Here is a 16,351-nt window from a genome sequence, read left to right on the forward strand (position 1 = left end):
ATCAATCACAATCACAAAAATTAAATACAGAATTAAATAACATGACTTAGGCTATTAATGTTTTTAAAATAGAAATATACCGTTTTGGAACTAAACTCTTCCAATTATTTATTATAGGCCTATATGGATATATTATTAGCCTATATATTATTCACTGTTTATTTACACATTGTCTTTCAAATCTAATTAATACAATATATAGAAACCATGGCTTCAAAGTTCAAACTCTTCAACTTGTAGTTTTACACCCATCTCATATTTACTTGGCTATAAGAGAAAAATGGCGCAACTTAACCCATTCTCCCCTAAAAACACCTTCACCCAAGCACTGTGATGTGTTCAGCACACATTAACACAAAAGCACAGCATTTTTACTGTGTTTACTCTGTAAAGCGACCTTGGGTGCTTTGAAAAGCGCTATGTAACAAATAAAATGTATTATTATTATTATTAGGCTATTATTATTATAGGCTACCGCACGAGTTATCAAGGGGCAAGCGCACAGGGGGGTATTCCAGTGGTAGGCTACCTGGTAAGTGGTATTGGGATTTCAGTTCCAAAATGAGCAGGCTATGTAAGTCACTATGTTAATAGGCTCTGAACTTAACTGGGTATGTTAACCCAGAGTAAGTGGTAAACCTGGGATTTCAGTTCCAAAACGTTCAAAAATGATCAGGCTATCTAAGTAACTATGGTAACATAGGCTCTGAACTTAACCTGGTAGGGGGGAAGTAATGTTCAGGTTATATTTCAATCATGTTCGGTTATTTCAGTGCATGTTCAGCCAGGCCGCTATTTTTAGCCTACACGTGTCACACAATGGCGTTTCATTTTGACGAAAGTCCGATTGACAAAGAAGCACAAAATCATGTAGGCCTAATATTCATCCGTGCAACTCACCGTGAGAGGGCGAAAGACCACGACATCACATGATATCCTTTCTTTTCCAAACGAGTTTTGCAAGAGCGCTACAGTTTATCAGCTTAATCCTAAATATTGAAAAGCATTCTCCAGCCCTACGTGGATCAGAATAGAATAAAACAAATCTTTAATGTAGGCTAGCTATAGCCTATCCTACTACACCATAGTGGACATTTGTCTTTGGCTCACCAGACATAGACAGATGGACAAACAACATCTCAGACATATTGAAGATATCATTAAACAAGAGAATAGAAAATGAATAAATACGTTTAAATATAGGCTACATAACAGCTCAGGTATGTGTGTTGTCACTAAGTTTGGTTAAGAATGCAGATGGCATTTGGGATAAAATATTTTTTTAAATATGCTACACTTTTTTCCTCTCTCCATATGCGCATCGACGATCGCTCTCCAACTATAAGTTTTTGTAGTGTTGGAGACGCAGAGCATATCGCAAGCTGTCGGTCGGTGGCCACGAGGATCTTATTTTAAGTTTTCCAAATATGCACCGAATAGGCTATCTTTGCTGGTGAGCTTTCAATTAATGGGCCTTGGCTTTTTCAGAATTTCCTCACATTAAGTTCTAATGGATAGGCTATAGGCACTTCTATTTTTGGATGCTCTCTTCCCAGTCAGCACACATATGCTTTAATAGTGTTGGTGTTTAAAACACATTTTTTATTTTAAGAATTGCCAGATGATATGTGATGCTTCACATCTTATCACAAACGTGGAGGCGAAATGGCCAGGGTCCAGCACACGATACCTAGCCTGGCGGGCCATCCTATATCATTGAAATGTATAGTCTGGAACTGCCTAGGCATGCAATAGGCCAGCACTACGACCATATCCGTATAAGGTTGGCAAAACGGCAAATACATCCTTCTTCGAAAGGAATGACTTCTTAAGTGCATTGTGTTGCTCAACTTTCAAAGAAAAGCACAAGTCCAACTCCTCCAAAGTTGAAGCCAACGCCGATTCAAACAACCGCTCTTCGTTCGCCATAGCCACCACCTTCCTTGTTGTTCACCGTCGTAGTCCGTCTTAAGACTCTCTAACAAAATAGAGCGCTGTGATTGGATGACGTCCACGGCGTCAGCCAATAGAAATTCCTATGGTTTGCTACTAGACGTACAGGCTGAGCAAATTAATTTGCCGCCGCTAGGGTGCGTCTAGATTTCTAGGCTACACGATACCAGGATGTACCGGGAATCTAATTTGAGCGACACATTTCAACAGGGTGCGTTAGGCCTATACCTTACTGGAATATTATCAGATCCACTACAGACCAATTAATGTGTAGGCTGTAACTTAATGTTATATGTGCAATTACAGGACAACTTATGGGTACAGCCTTCCGACACTCATCACCCCTAGTCTGATTCTGATGCTGGAGCGCAAACGGGTTTACTTGGCCCACAGCAGAACCCGCGTTAAAATAGAAAATTAAATTTGGGATTCTCAAGGAGTCTATGGCCCACTCAATCTCTGACAAGGTAGGCTAGTTTAAGAAAGCATAATTTAAAGCATATGCGTTTGCCATTAATATTAAATATGCGTTTGACATTAATAGGCTATCCTAAACTTACGCATTTACACGGACACGGCTATTCTTTGTCAAGCAAGGTTCCAGTTGGCAGACGCTCACCGCTCAAGTAGCCTAGGCCTATTGCTCTTTTTTGTTATTACAGTAAGCCTCGAGGAGAACTTGCTACTCCGCCTCTGAAAAAATACGGTGCTCTTCGTTTCGCCGGTTTCACTCATGGTTTCGACTCTCAATAGATGATGTATTTATAAATTCGCCGTGAACGCGCACAACTCTAGGTTAACTAACACAGGGTTGATTAACTGGTAACCAGTGTTTTGGAACCGACAGCGTGGGTTAAGTCGCCACAGGTTTAGACAACGCAGAAGTTAAGTTTTATCTCAGTGTTTGTTAAACCTCCTTTCTGGAATACCCCCCCACCCCCAGGCTACGCCTAATAAAAGGCTTGCAGGTGACGCAGGCTATCTACAAATCATAGCTACTGAAAGCGGGTAAGATCAGGCCTCTTTCATTAGGCCTATCAAACTGGTCAACTCCACAAATATATATATAGGCACATTATGATGACGCTATAGACAATAACTATAAACTATAAACGCTATAGCCTAGTGCTAGTGGGATTACGCTACAAGGCAACAAATGTACAATTTAATTTAGCAAGTGCGTTGGTCTTCCAGTAACCTAAAGTAAAGCTGCGATTAAAGGAGAGTGTAAAACAAACTTACCAAAATCAGCGAAGAACACAATGCGACAATCTCCCCCCACACACAAAACTATAGGCTTCGCCATGACAAAAGGGCAGGGCTGGGTGACAGGTATGGTCCAGGGGTGCGTTTCTAGAAAGCGTAGTTGGAGAATTTCCGTCGCAACCTTAGTAGTAGGCTACGATCCATCGTTGTTGTATTTGGTGTTTCTAGAAAGGGTAGTTCGAACTCTCAATCGCAAACAAGGACGCAAAGTTTGTTTAAACTATTGCCTCTGGGCTGTCGCACTTGTGTCGTTCCGGTTGGTGATGTCGTCAGTGTCAGGAGCGCCTAACCTGGCCTAATGGTGCATTCATGGCACCTGGGAATGACAGGACCGCCCCCGTGTTTACTTTGTTTTCCCACAGCTAGTGTTCATGTGCTTTGCCGTCGGAACGTGTGACAAACACGGATGCCACAACACAGGTTTAAACATATGCTCACTAATCCTAAATAAACAACTTTATTTGCTTAAAATATAGTGTAAGATGCTTGTGAAAGAAAGATATATGCAAGTGACAAAAACGGCAAGTTCACTTTAAAACTGTTGGACATGAAAGGCCACATGAAGATGAAATTTTCAGTCAACTGGCTTCTCTCTCAAAAGGAGCCCTTGTCCAATTCTAGGAAATGTGAATACATTAAATTGCAAGGCAAATTTGATGAGCTATAGAAAGAGCTAAAGGAGCTTATGTAAGATCTAGAGTGAGATGGCTGGAAGAATGGGAACAAAAGTCGGCCTACTTTTTTAAACTGGAAAAAAATAAAGCCCTTCTCACCACAATAGATACGCTTATAAATGATAAGATAGCTAATAGTCCTATAGATATGTCTACCTTTTGCCACAGTTTTTACAGGAATCTATATAGATACTGTAAAGCAGGCCCGGGGTGGGTAATCGGGAGAATCGGGAGAATTCCCGGTGGGCCGCTTCACTTTTGGGCCGGTCGAGGGAAAAAAAAAATATTGACATTTGTCACGTTAGTCTATCTTCTCTTAAAGTAGGCTATGCACGTTCCGCATTCTGTGCATGACACCGTTGCCTCTGTATGGGTTGTAGCCTACCATGTGAGGGAGTTCTCCCATTCCAAAAATAGTTGGTTGGGTCCATATCGCCCGTCTTTTCCAAAATGTTTGTTCAGATATGCAACAAATTATTATAATGGCATTGTATAACAACCCTCATAGTAATAGGTATATTTTACATTTTTCAAATGTATTTATTTGTTGCTTTTATGTTTCCTTACAACTTGCTGAGGCCCCCTGACACAGGGACAAGTAGAGAGGATAATTTATAGTTATTTAATTGAAAGGCAATTATGCCCCCACTTTGAAAACCACTGGGCTAAATCACCAAACAACATTAGGCTATACTGTAGCCTACCCGTGCAAAAACATAGCCTAAACATTAGTTCAATATGCCTCTTTGTGGAAGCGTGGGATAGGCTACATTTCAAAGGCTTTCTTTCTTTAGTTTTCTTTCTACATTTCAAAGGCTTTCTTTCTTTCTTTCTTTCTTTCTTTCTGTTTTTGTTAACTTGTGGAATAGTGGAATATTTTTTGTTAACTTCTCAGTTGAAGTGAATTATAACCTTTACACATTTGTTGAAAACCATGGTACTAATAAAATTTACAGGATAGTAAGAGCTGGGCTTTGTACATGAACTCGGGACTCCAATGTGAGGATGCACAAGATCTGAAAAAAAAAAAGATTAAATAAAATGTTCCATCAATTGACAATCCCTTTTAACTATGCCATGATATTCAAGCCCACTTGTGGCTGCTTTACCCTCAATTACATGTTACTTGACTATGTACAGTTCCATCTTGACCTTGCCACGCACTTCAATTTAATATCATGCCATGGGATAGTATGTACTTACAGATATTTATAGAGAGGAACCATGTGATATATAAACCAGCAGTACTCTGCAGTACACTATCATGGTTTTCAAATCTAATTTGCTTAATTGTCATGATATGAGAGTATTATTCTAAATTTTACAAGTACAAAAGTTGATGGGAGAGTATTATTCTAATTTTTACATGTACAAAAGTATGCAAATTAATATATTTACGGAAGATTAAGTATAATAAGGCACAGTGTTTTATTTCTCGAGTAATGAGTTTGCATCGTGGATGTTCATGACTGCCATATCAGCAATATCAGTAGCCTACGACGGGAATACAGTTTGTGAAGGTGTGCGTTGATGAAAAGTAAGTTAGCCGAGAACCTGTTAATTGACCTACAAAGCCAAAGTGCAGTAACTGCATTTTTTGTGAAATTCACTTTTTTACACCAATATAAAATGCCATATCCTCCGTTCAATCTATCAAATGGTAGCCTAACTTTTTTCTCTGTTCAAAACTCGGTTTACACAAAGACGATAGAGTTTCTTAGAAGCTGTGAAATTTGACCAGAAAGGAACGTCTTCCCTTCTGAAAGTTGACACAAAATCAAACAATGATCATTCAACTTCATCTGAATAGCGACAGGTTTTGGTAGGCATGTAGACTCAGCAGACGTTAAACGGTAGCCTACAGTTATAGCCAGCGTCAGTCAGCATCATGTAACATTAATGGTGTTAAAGTCATGAATCCTGTAACATATTATAACATAACAGCGATGGCTTATTCGAAGACGATCGGGGGCCTGTACTACGAAGCGGGGTTACTGGCTTATCTGGGTAACTTCGAGAGTAACTTGATCACGTGTGGCGTAACTTCCCGATTAACCCGTACTACGAAAGGTGGATAGGTTTTAACCAAGGTATGCTGCCATGGCAATTTACGCTGCATCTCAAACCTGCTCCGACCAGGGGGGTATTCCATCAACCTTGCTAAAGGCCAAACCTGGCTTATTTCGATAAGTCTCGCTAATTTTAGTGAGAATTCCGTTCCATTAATGAGGTTAACGTGAATCCCAGCTTGGTAACCATGGGAATCTACGCCACAGAACTGACCTGCTATGTAGCAGGTTAACTTTCATACTAAATTAAGCTGTGTTGCAAAAAAAAACAATCAGTCGGAAAACGAGTCCAAAAAGATGGTTCCGTCAACCTGTGGTTTCATCACCTAGCCTACAACTTCTAAAATAGAAGTAGGCCTATAGAAATGTTTTTTTTTTCCGACAGTGCACCAAGAATGGATTTACACATTCACTACCTCCAAAGAATGTATGAAGATTATACGATTAAACATGTTTTAACTTCACATGCGTGTGGTTCTAGGAATCGTGCTACTCTCGTCACTTACGTTCGGGTGGTGGTGTAACTGCAGCGAGACGGTATAGGAAAGGAATTACATTCTTGCGTGTTCACAGGTTCGCTTCCCATACGAAGTATTAAGGCTACATTGTTTATCACCTTGATAATGGCATTTTTAGTTATAATCTTTGATGAAAGACATATGTCTACTGCTGATAAAGGGTCATGCACATTTGGCTGTTCAGTGACAAATTGCCAGTGGGCTATATTATATCTGATGCAAGCCAAAGGATAATTATTCTGTAGCCTAGGCAGCTAATAATTAAAACTGCTTCATGTGTCGACGATTGTTCATGAATGTCAAATCAACAGTGTGCTACACAGATCAAAAACTAGGCATAAATTGAATTGAAAGCCATTGCATTTCAGATAATTTTATTTCAAACACTTTGGGACTTATGGGAGACAATAGGCTATTATGTTGATACTAATTTATTTTATGACCACCTAGACAATAATTTGGAGTGAACTCTTTTAATATAAGAACGTAGGCTATAGATAGTTTTGAATATATGGCAAAGTTGTTTTTGAGTTTATACTATTTATTCATTCACTCGTTTTGTTCAAGCATAGACTGTTGGCTAGTCTATGTGTTCAAGAGTGAAGCCAATCAAACTCCCAATTGATTTCAAACCATTAGCATTGTTGTTTTAAATGTAGGCTATGCTTTCATTATTCTCCAATTTCTGTAGGCAATCTATTTTTTTCTCTCGATGTTAAATTTGATGACTTTCGATGAAAATCCTGTAGATGGCGCTTGCCTATCGAACAGAAATCATCTAGTATTGTCTTAATTTTACGACATATATCGATCTTTTTCAATCTACTGTTTTGGTCTACTTTTCTACCTCGTGCACGAGCAGAGATGTAGCTGAACTAAACCTCGCTTGAATAAACGAGGCCAAGATGTCGCTAACTTGAGTTAATGGAACGGCTTCAGCCCCAAGTGAAGGTCTACGCTAGTTCAAGCCAGGCTATTTCTGTTAATAGAGAATTCCGGTGTGATATTGACCTAAAGAGTATTGAAACATGATACCGAGTGTGAACGTATGTCTCATAGCCCATCTCGGCTTGTCCCCTGCACTCCAAAATCTGGCGCTAGTTAGCCGATGCTACCAACAGCTTTTTCAATAGTGGTGCTTCGGCATCGGGCTAGCCATGCAAATAAATCACTGTTTTACACCCATTTACGAGGGCTCAATGTATCTCCACACTTCATTGTTAGACTTCGAGGGCCCTGACATTTAAAACGAGACATTGAGAACTTTGAAAAAGCACTGGTAGTTTACTTACAAGACGATTTATACAGACAGTATCTTAACGAAGTTTAGCGTTTGCCGCCATCTTGAATTTAGTCACGATAAGTCGAGCAACGAGTAAGAATGAACAGGTATGATAAGGGATCAGATTCCAAAAATAATTCAGTGGAAATGCATGGATTCCAGTTTCTTCCAGGAGCAGCAACTGGAATCCATGCAGCTGGAATCCTATCAAGCTGCACTTTTTCCCTTCATATCCTATCTCTTGCAATTCATTTTTGGATGACTGTAGATAGTTGTATTTTAGCCTACGTCTTCGTAGACAGTAGCCTAGGCTACACCATTAGGCCATCTTGAGAATAAAAGACTTCACAGCTGCTAACGATCATCCTCCACAACCATGAGGATAGGTAGGTGCTTCTTATTGTAAAACCAACTGTTAGGGCCTACAGAAGTGGTCGGCATCCCGGTCAATATTTGGGGGCCAAGCAGCGAAGCTGCGAGGACCTCATTGTGTTTCTACGTTTTCCTATTATTATTATTATATGCAATGGGAGTCTATGGCAGCCCATAGAACATTATGGTAAAAAGTTGGGAAATTTGGCACACTGATTGGGGACGGTCCCATGATTCATGTCACCAAGTTTCATGTCGGCAACTCGAACCCTCTAGCGCCACCAACAGGCCAAAGTTGGACGTGCGTTCATGCACGTAACTTTTGACCTGTTGGTCCGATTTTCAAAAGTCAGGTATTGTTGGAATCCTCGGACCAAGCCGAGTTCAACGCACCCTATGATCATATGATCATCATGATGGATTTTCCGCCATTTTGGATTTCATTAAAAACACTTAAAATGTATCAGGGGTCACATACTTTCTCTGATTCCCACCAAATTTGACACAGATCATCTTCAGACCAAGCCTCACAAAAGTTATCACTTTTTGTCTTTGGAAGTATTACCGTTCGCCCGTAAAAGCCAATCAAAATTTTTGCGTGAAGCCCGCCAAACAGGAAGTGAGCTCATATCTCAGCAACCCTTGCATGTATCAAAACCAAACTTGGTACATTGACTCATGACCCCATCATGAGTCTTTAAAGGTGCAATTTGTAGGATTGTTACCGAACGTTCTGTAGGCCAAAATCAAAACATTGGTGAACGTTCTCAAGACTACCAGACAGTGAAAACAAAAAATACCTCTCTAACCAACGTACCAATTTAGCTGAAGTTAGCGATGCAGATGAAGTTTAGCCTAGGCTACCTGTTGTGGAGAAATATGGCCAGCTCTGCGTCAGACTTGATATTCTTCGTTTGGCCGAAGGCAGTTTTAAGCCATATCAGCAAGCTCCTCCGATGTCCACTTAATTTGTTTCTTGTTTTAATTTTGCCTGCCTCTTGTAGGCGTTCATGACTACAACTGACAGCTGTTGACAGTTGGCCTTTGCTAATTTGGCAACCCAAATAGGAGGACGCGCTAGCCCATTATTAATACGCTATTCTAGAATTAATCGTTCAAAACATAAACGAAAATTCCAAGAGATTCCGCCCCGTTTTCATTTTTTTTTCATGGGTTTTATGGGGTTCTACGGGTTAGAGTAATGTTGTCAAACAAGCCATTACTTCAATTCATCGTGTTTCCTTACTCTCTGACAACATATGGGGATCATTTTTGGAATGGTTACAGTTTATTTTCCATTATTTCCTACATACTGGACCTTTAAACCTCATACCTAGCAAATAATTTAACCATTTAAACTATCCACCTATTTAACTATTCAGTCATTCTAACTATATTAAACCTCATCTACCTAGCAAATAATTTAACCATTTAAACTATCCACCTATTTAACTGTTCAGTCATTCTAACTAACTATATTAAACCTCATCTACCTAGCAACCAATATAGTTTGTTTTTACTCTGTATGATATTTTACATCATATTTTTTGCATTTTCATGCACTGTATTTCCTTCAGGAAATGCTTTTCTAGTTTTATATACAATGCTGGCAATGCTGAAAACGATTAACATCCTTATTTATCTTACTTAGGCTACATTGAGTTGACTGTGTGGCTTAATCCACAGGTGTGGTGGAGCACTGTTTCGTTATGGTTTGCTAAGGACTAGAGCTAACCCTTTGCTTTAAAATAGTGGAGATCTGGGACGAGAGAATTCATCTAATTTAACATAATTACAGAAAACGTAATCAAGATTGAAAGACATTTTTCTGTGTATCGGTGTTGTGTTAATCCCACATATGTCATTTGACTGTCCTTTTCAACTCACGCCATGTCTGCCTGCAGGCGAATTTTTTTTTTTTTGCTACTGGACTGCCATTGGCTCATCTGCGTTCGATGGGTGGGGTTTTGCGAACGGTCAATTACGTAGGCCTAGTTGTACTTCAATGAAGAGTTTATACTGCCAACGAGGTAAGGGAATGAATATTAGCATAGGACTAAAAACTTTGTTTTTAGCCTGATCGGGAAGCTATCTGACAACGAACTTTTGTCCTTAGTTTCCACTATGTATTTGATACCCAGTATGATTGTCAGTATAGCGGTGAATATTGATATCATTATTATGGTTTATTTAGTATGTTTCTATGCATATTAATGTCATTAGGAGTTAACTATCTCCTGATGTTAGTGGGCATTGGACTTGGGAGAAGGATGTCCCCCACTTAGAGAATAGACCTCTCCGGAATAAGTCCCGCCTCCGAAACAGCCGTGTCCACCCAACTTCTGGGTGTCGAATGTCTATGGGAAATAACATGGCGTTTCGAAATATCATACGGTAAAACATCTGTAGATGGCGAAGTAGAAAAAAATGGTGGGCCGATTGGCCTACACACTTCTGCCATCTAGTTTCCACTGGGTTTTTTGATTGTCGGTGCCGTTAAAGTAGAAATATATCGTAAGTTACGCATGTAACTATGGATCTGTGAGACCGAGGATGACCGTCACTAAGGTCTAAAAAAGGAATGATCACCTTCGTTCTACCTATCACCAAGACCATATGTCAACAAAGTCATGCCCTCCGAAAGCAGAACGACTCGAGCTTGTAAATAGCGGAGATGGCTCCCGATTCAGCCTCCTACCTTGAGCGCCTCAGGATGGTCCGAGCGACAAGGATAGTGACAGTCATCCCTCGGTCTCACAGATCCATAGTTACATGCGTAACTTACGATCTGTTTCGACCTCACTCTGACCGTCACTACGGTCTAAAAAAGGGATGACACATACCAAAGAAGTAGCGAGGAGCTCTAGACTAACCATTAAAACCTCGCTCGGTCACGGACATGAGGGCAGCGTCGCCAACCGGAGCTGGGCGAGTGACGTCCACCCTATAAAACCTGGTAAAAGTGCAAGGCGTCGTCCATGAAGCCGCTGCACAGATATCGCTTGCTGGTACCCCCGTAAGGGCAGCCCAAGACGTAGCCATACTCCTGGTGGAGTGAGCCCTTGTACCCGAAGAGACTGGCATTCCCAGAGCCCGGTAGGCATGGGAAATAACCTCAACCAGCCAATGCGACAGCCGCTGTTTGGAAAGCGGTAGTCCCTGCTTCGCCGACCCATAACAGACAAAAAGTTGAGTGTGTTCCCTCCTCAATGACTGCGTACGGGCCAGATAAGCTCTCAAAGCCCTGACTGGGCACAGAGTGAGCAACCTTTCGCGCTCTGCCTGTGAGGCAGCAGACGGCTGGAATTGGGTCAGCTCCAGAACCTGGTTGATAGACTGCCGACTTAGAACCTTAGGCAGGAAGGCTGGATTAGGCCAAAGTGACACGCCAGTGCCCCCTGCCTGCCACCTCAGGCAGTCTTCGCTGACGGAGAGGGCGCACAGCTCCCCGACGCACTTGGCCGAACAAAGAGCCAGGAGAAAGCAAGTTTTAAGAGACAAAGATGGCAGATCTGCATCTAAAATGGGCTTCAGTAAGTGACATCAAAACAGTGGGCAAATCCCAGTTTGGTGCCCGCAAAGTGCGAACTGGACGCAACCGGCGGGCCCCTTTTAAAAACTGACCAATCAGTGGATGCCTACCCAAGGGTCTGTTATCCGCACCCTGGTGAAAGGCTGAAATGGCCGAGGCATAAACCTTCACAGTACTGACCTTGATCCAAATAGGACTGCAAGAAGCGCAAAACTTGTGGCACAGGGCAAACCGCTGGCTCAAGACCCAAGCTGACACACCAATCTGAAAAGATCCTTCACCTGAGTGCATAGCAAGCTCTAGTAGAAGGAGCCCTTGCGTTGTTCAGAGTCTCCTGCACAGACTCAGCTAGCTGTTCAATGACGGACTCTGCAGGGGCCAAACCCACAGGCACAGGGCACCTGGGTTCGGATGCCAGATCTGCCCGTCCGCTTGGGACAGAAGATCCGCCCGGCAGGGTAACTGCCATGGCTGACGCTGCAGGAGCCGGAGAAGGTCTGGGAACCAAGACCTGATATGATATGACATGATACACCGCCGAGGTGCTGTCTGACCTCACCAGAACATGTTGGCTTCGCAACCCTGGCAGGAACCTCTGCAGGGCGAGATGGATGGCCTTCAGCTCGAGGACGTTGATATGCTCTGACGTCCAGGAGGGAGGCCACACGCCCCTCGCTGACAGCCCTTCTCAGACAGCTCCCCAGCCTGTCAGAGAAGTGTCTGTAGAGATGACTTGCCTCTTGTGAGGAAGGCCCCCCAGTGGAACACCCTGGAGTAAGAACCTCCTGTCCCTCCAAGGCCCCAGGGCCGGATGCAAGCAGGAGACACCCGCAACTTCACATGCCTGTCGTCCCTCGGGTGGAGCTGAAAGGCAATGAACCAACACTGCAGGGGCGTGCCTTCAGCAGGCCCAATGGCAGGACCGCGAGCTGCCGCGAGCCATTAAGCCCAACAGCCTCTGGGCGTTGTGGGCGGTGACCAGTCTGCCCAGCCAAAAGCCTGTCAGAGCCTCGGTCAAGCTGTCTGCCCTCCGTGGAGTGAGAGGCGCCCGTCATGCTGACCGAGTCCAGGAGGACACCAAGGAAATCCGCCTGCTGGCGGGGCTGCAAGTTGCTCTTTTTCCAGTTGACCGTGAAACCCAGGGCCTGGATATGGGTCAGAACTGCGTCGGTGTCGTGCACCACCTGCACCTGAGATGGGGCACAAATTAGCCAGTCGTCCAGGTACGGTAGGATCTTTAGGCCCCGGACCTGGAGGGGGGCTAGCGCGGCTGCCACCACGCGAGTAAAAATTCTGGGGGCCAGCGAAAGGCCAAATGGGAGGACCTGAAACTGGAACACCCTGCCTTGGAAGGCGAAGCGGAGGAAGGACCTGTGTGCTGGGCAGATAGGGACGTGGAAGTACGCGTCTTTTAAATCCAGAGACGTAACCCACTCCCCTTCCTGGATGGAATGAATCACTATTCCAATGTGGACCATTTTGAATGGCAGCACCTTGAGGTACTGGTTCAAGGGCCTGAGGTCGAGGTAACCTCCGTCTTTTTTGGGCACAATAAAATATTTGGAATAAAACCGTGCGTGCGGCGGTACTTCTGAGACGGCCCCTTTCAGAAGCAACTCCTGGACCTCCTTGACAAGCACGGAATTTAAAAGGGGGTCTTTCACAGACGTCATCTTGACGCCTTCCCAGGCGCCCCCAAGGGAAGCCATGTCTGTCATAGGGGCCTGAAGACCCAGGATCTTGGAGGCACTCAACACCCATGACATCAAGGAGCCGACGGGGACCTCCCCCGGCACCGTGGATTCATCAGTTGGCTCCACAATGTCTGAATGTAGCTCATCCAGGAGGCCGTCCCCGCTTACGTCATCGATCGTAGAACGAGGGGCATGGAGCGACAGCATATCCACATCACCCAGATCAACATCCGCACCATGGCTCTCAGGCCTGGACAAGGACCCTTCCTGGCCAGGGGGCAGAGAAGAGGATGACGTGCCCTGGAGACTCTCCAGCCAGTCCATCCTCCTAGCCAGAGCCTGGAGAGCTGAGAGAATCTGAAGCGACTCCGTGCCATCACCCTCGGTCACGGCAGCTGGAGCCGGGCGCTTAGCAGGTCCAGGGACCTCCACCTGGCCATGCCTGGAAGGGGACTCATGTTGCTGGTCCCGTTTACGCTTGTGCATATGCTTACGGCCATGCCTATGAGAGTGGGACGGTCGGTCGGGTGAGTGCCGCCTGTCCCGTCTGCCCTCACGCACGTGGCCACATGCCTGGTCAGCCCGGCGGAGCCGTTCCTCCCTAGGAAGGTCACAGGCTGCGCTGCAGGGGCTGTCGACATCCTCCAGGAGGTGGGCGGCCCCAAGGCAAGCGGGACACTTCCTATGCCCGTCATTGGGGGCCATCGCGGCCCTACAGACTCTGCAGTAGTGTGAACTCAGGAAAGGCGTCAACAAGTTAAACAAAGTTGAACGAAGTTTCCCGAAAAAAACACAGGTTACTGCCACATGCAGACTAACAAACACAGTCAAAGCAAGAAAGCAGTGAAAGTACGTACTCACGTCTCACAGGTCTCAGATGAGGCGATCAAGGTGAGAGGCTGAACCTGATTTCTTGGGGGGTGATCCAGCACGAGTGTGGAAAGGACTCCGAACTATCACTGGCTTTGAAAGAAAGTCCCCTCCTATGATGAATGTGAGTAAAGCCCTCCCTGATGAACTTAATGCTTTTTATGCTCGCTTTGACATGAAAAACACAGACTAGCTGCAGCATGTGAAGCAAATGAGGATGCACCTTTCTGTGTCTCTGAGGTCGATGTGAGCAATGCCTTTAGGAGGGTTAATTGTAGAAAAGCTACTGGACCGGATGGAATTTCTAACAGGGTTTTGAAATCCTGCGCTGCTCAGTTAGCTCCTGTGTTCACTTATATCTTTAACACATCATTGGCTCAAGAGACAGTTCCTACTTGCCTCAAGCAGTCTGTTATTGTTCCAGTACCGAAAAACAAAAGTCCATCATGTCTGAATGACTACCGCCCAGTAGCCCTGATGTCTACAGTGATGAAATGTTTTGAGAAGCTTGTGAAAAACATTATCTGCTCATCTCTCCCTGCCTTCGTTCGACCCCCTCCAATTTGCTTACAGAGCCAACAGGTCTACAGAGGATGCCATCTCAAACCTCATGCACACCACCTTAACTCACCTGGAGGAGGGGAATGGGAATTATGTGAGGATGCTGTTCATTGACTTTAGTTCAGCATTCAACACAATAGTACCTCTCACCTTGGTCACAAAGATGAAGGCCTTAGGACTGAACACCACCCTGTGTCACTGGATATTTGACTTCCTCACCAACCGTTCACAAGTGGTTAGAGTGGGGGGTCTGACATCTGACTCATTAACCATCAGCACTGGTGCTCCCCAAGGCTGTGTTTTGAGTCCACTGCTGTACAACATCTACACACATGACTGCAAAGCCAACAGTAGTCATACCTCCATCATCAAGTTTGCAGATGACGCAGTGATCTTGGGCCTGATTAGTAACAACAATGAACAGCTCTACTTGGATCAGGTTGATGAGGTGGAACAGTGGTGTCAATCTAACAGCTTGACACTGAATATCACTAAAACCAAGGAAATGGTAGTGGATTACAGAAGGCAGCAGCAGAACTACAGTTACACCCCACTAATGATCAGTGGGCAACCTAGAGAGAGTCACAAGTTTTAAATACCTTGGTGTCCACATTACTGAAGACTTAACATGGACTGTTAACACTCAATATGTTCTGAAGAAGTCCAGACAACGACTCTACTTCCTTCGTCAGCTAAGGAAATTCAAAGTTTCTACATCCATCATGACGGCCTTCTACACTTCAGCGGTTGAGAGTGTTCTAACTGGTAGCATCATCACCTGGTATGGGAACTCCACAGTTAGAGATTGTAGTACTCTGCAGAGAGTAGTGCGCTCAGCTGAACGTACTATAAGAACTCAACTCCCTGCTCTACAAGATATCTATTCCAGAAGAGTACTCCTAAGAGCCCAAAAGATTCTGAAGGACTCTTCTCATCCTAACAATGGATTATTCCTACCGCTGAAATCAAGAAGACGCCTATGTAGTCACAAAGGCAGAACTGAGACTCAGGAGAAGTTTTTCCCCCCACACACACACACCTACATGACTTTTAACACTTTTACATCCCTCTCCCTATGCTACAGACCTTTTATTTATTTTCTTATTTCATCACACGTCAAAAAACACACACACACACACACACACACACACATATATCACATATATCTTTTCCAACTTTTGCACATCTCCATAGAACTTTTTATTTATTATTTTGATTTCTCCTCCATCTACCCATCTACCCATGTCCTTGATTGCCTAGCCTTTCTGCCCCCACCCCCATCCCCAACACACACACATCATCACTGTCATCACCTCACATACATACAGCACACTGCTTGCTACAGTAAGCCTCCTCTACATACTTGCTGCACACTGCCCCCTCCCTACATCCACAGCACATTGTCTTCAGGATCTTCTCCAACACACATCCTCTACATACTTACAGCACACTGCCCCCACCTACCCACACACACACACAATACACACACAGTCACTGCTCCACTCCCCTTCCCCCACACACACACATCTTCACTGTCATCCTCACATACATCATACATAC

The 16,351-nt window shown here is 44.0% G+C and overlaps 1 protein-coding gene across 5 annotated transcripts in view; it reads right to left on the minus strand.

Moving 5' to 3' along the window:
* The window catches only part of tmem79a (transmembrane protein 79a), a 31,308-nt gene extending 27,805 nt beyond the window's left edge, over nt 1-3,503 (minus strand). For all 5 annotated transcript variants that reach the window (XM_048229849.1, XM_048229848.1, XM_048229847.1 and 2 more), the window contains exon 1: nt 3,196-3,503. The gene's annotated coding sequence lies outside the window, so the exon portion shown is untranslated. The remainder of the gene's footprint in view (nt 1-3,195) is intronic.
* Nucleotides 3,504-16,351: the final 12,848 nt, after the last annotated feature.

Source organism: Alosa alosa, chromosome 20, assembly GCF_017589495.1.
Source record: "Alosa alosa isolate M-15738 ecotype Scorff River chromosome 20, AALO_Geno_1.1, whole genome shotgun sequence".
In the NCBI taxonomy this organism is placed as follows: Eukaryota; Metazoa; Chordata; class Actinopteri; order Clupeiformes; family Clupeidae; genus Alosa; species Alosa alosa.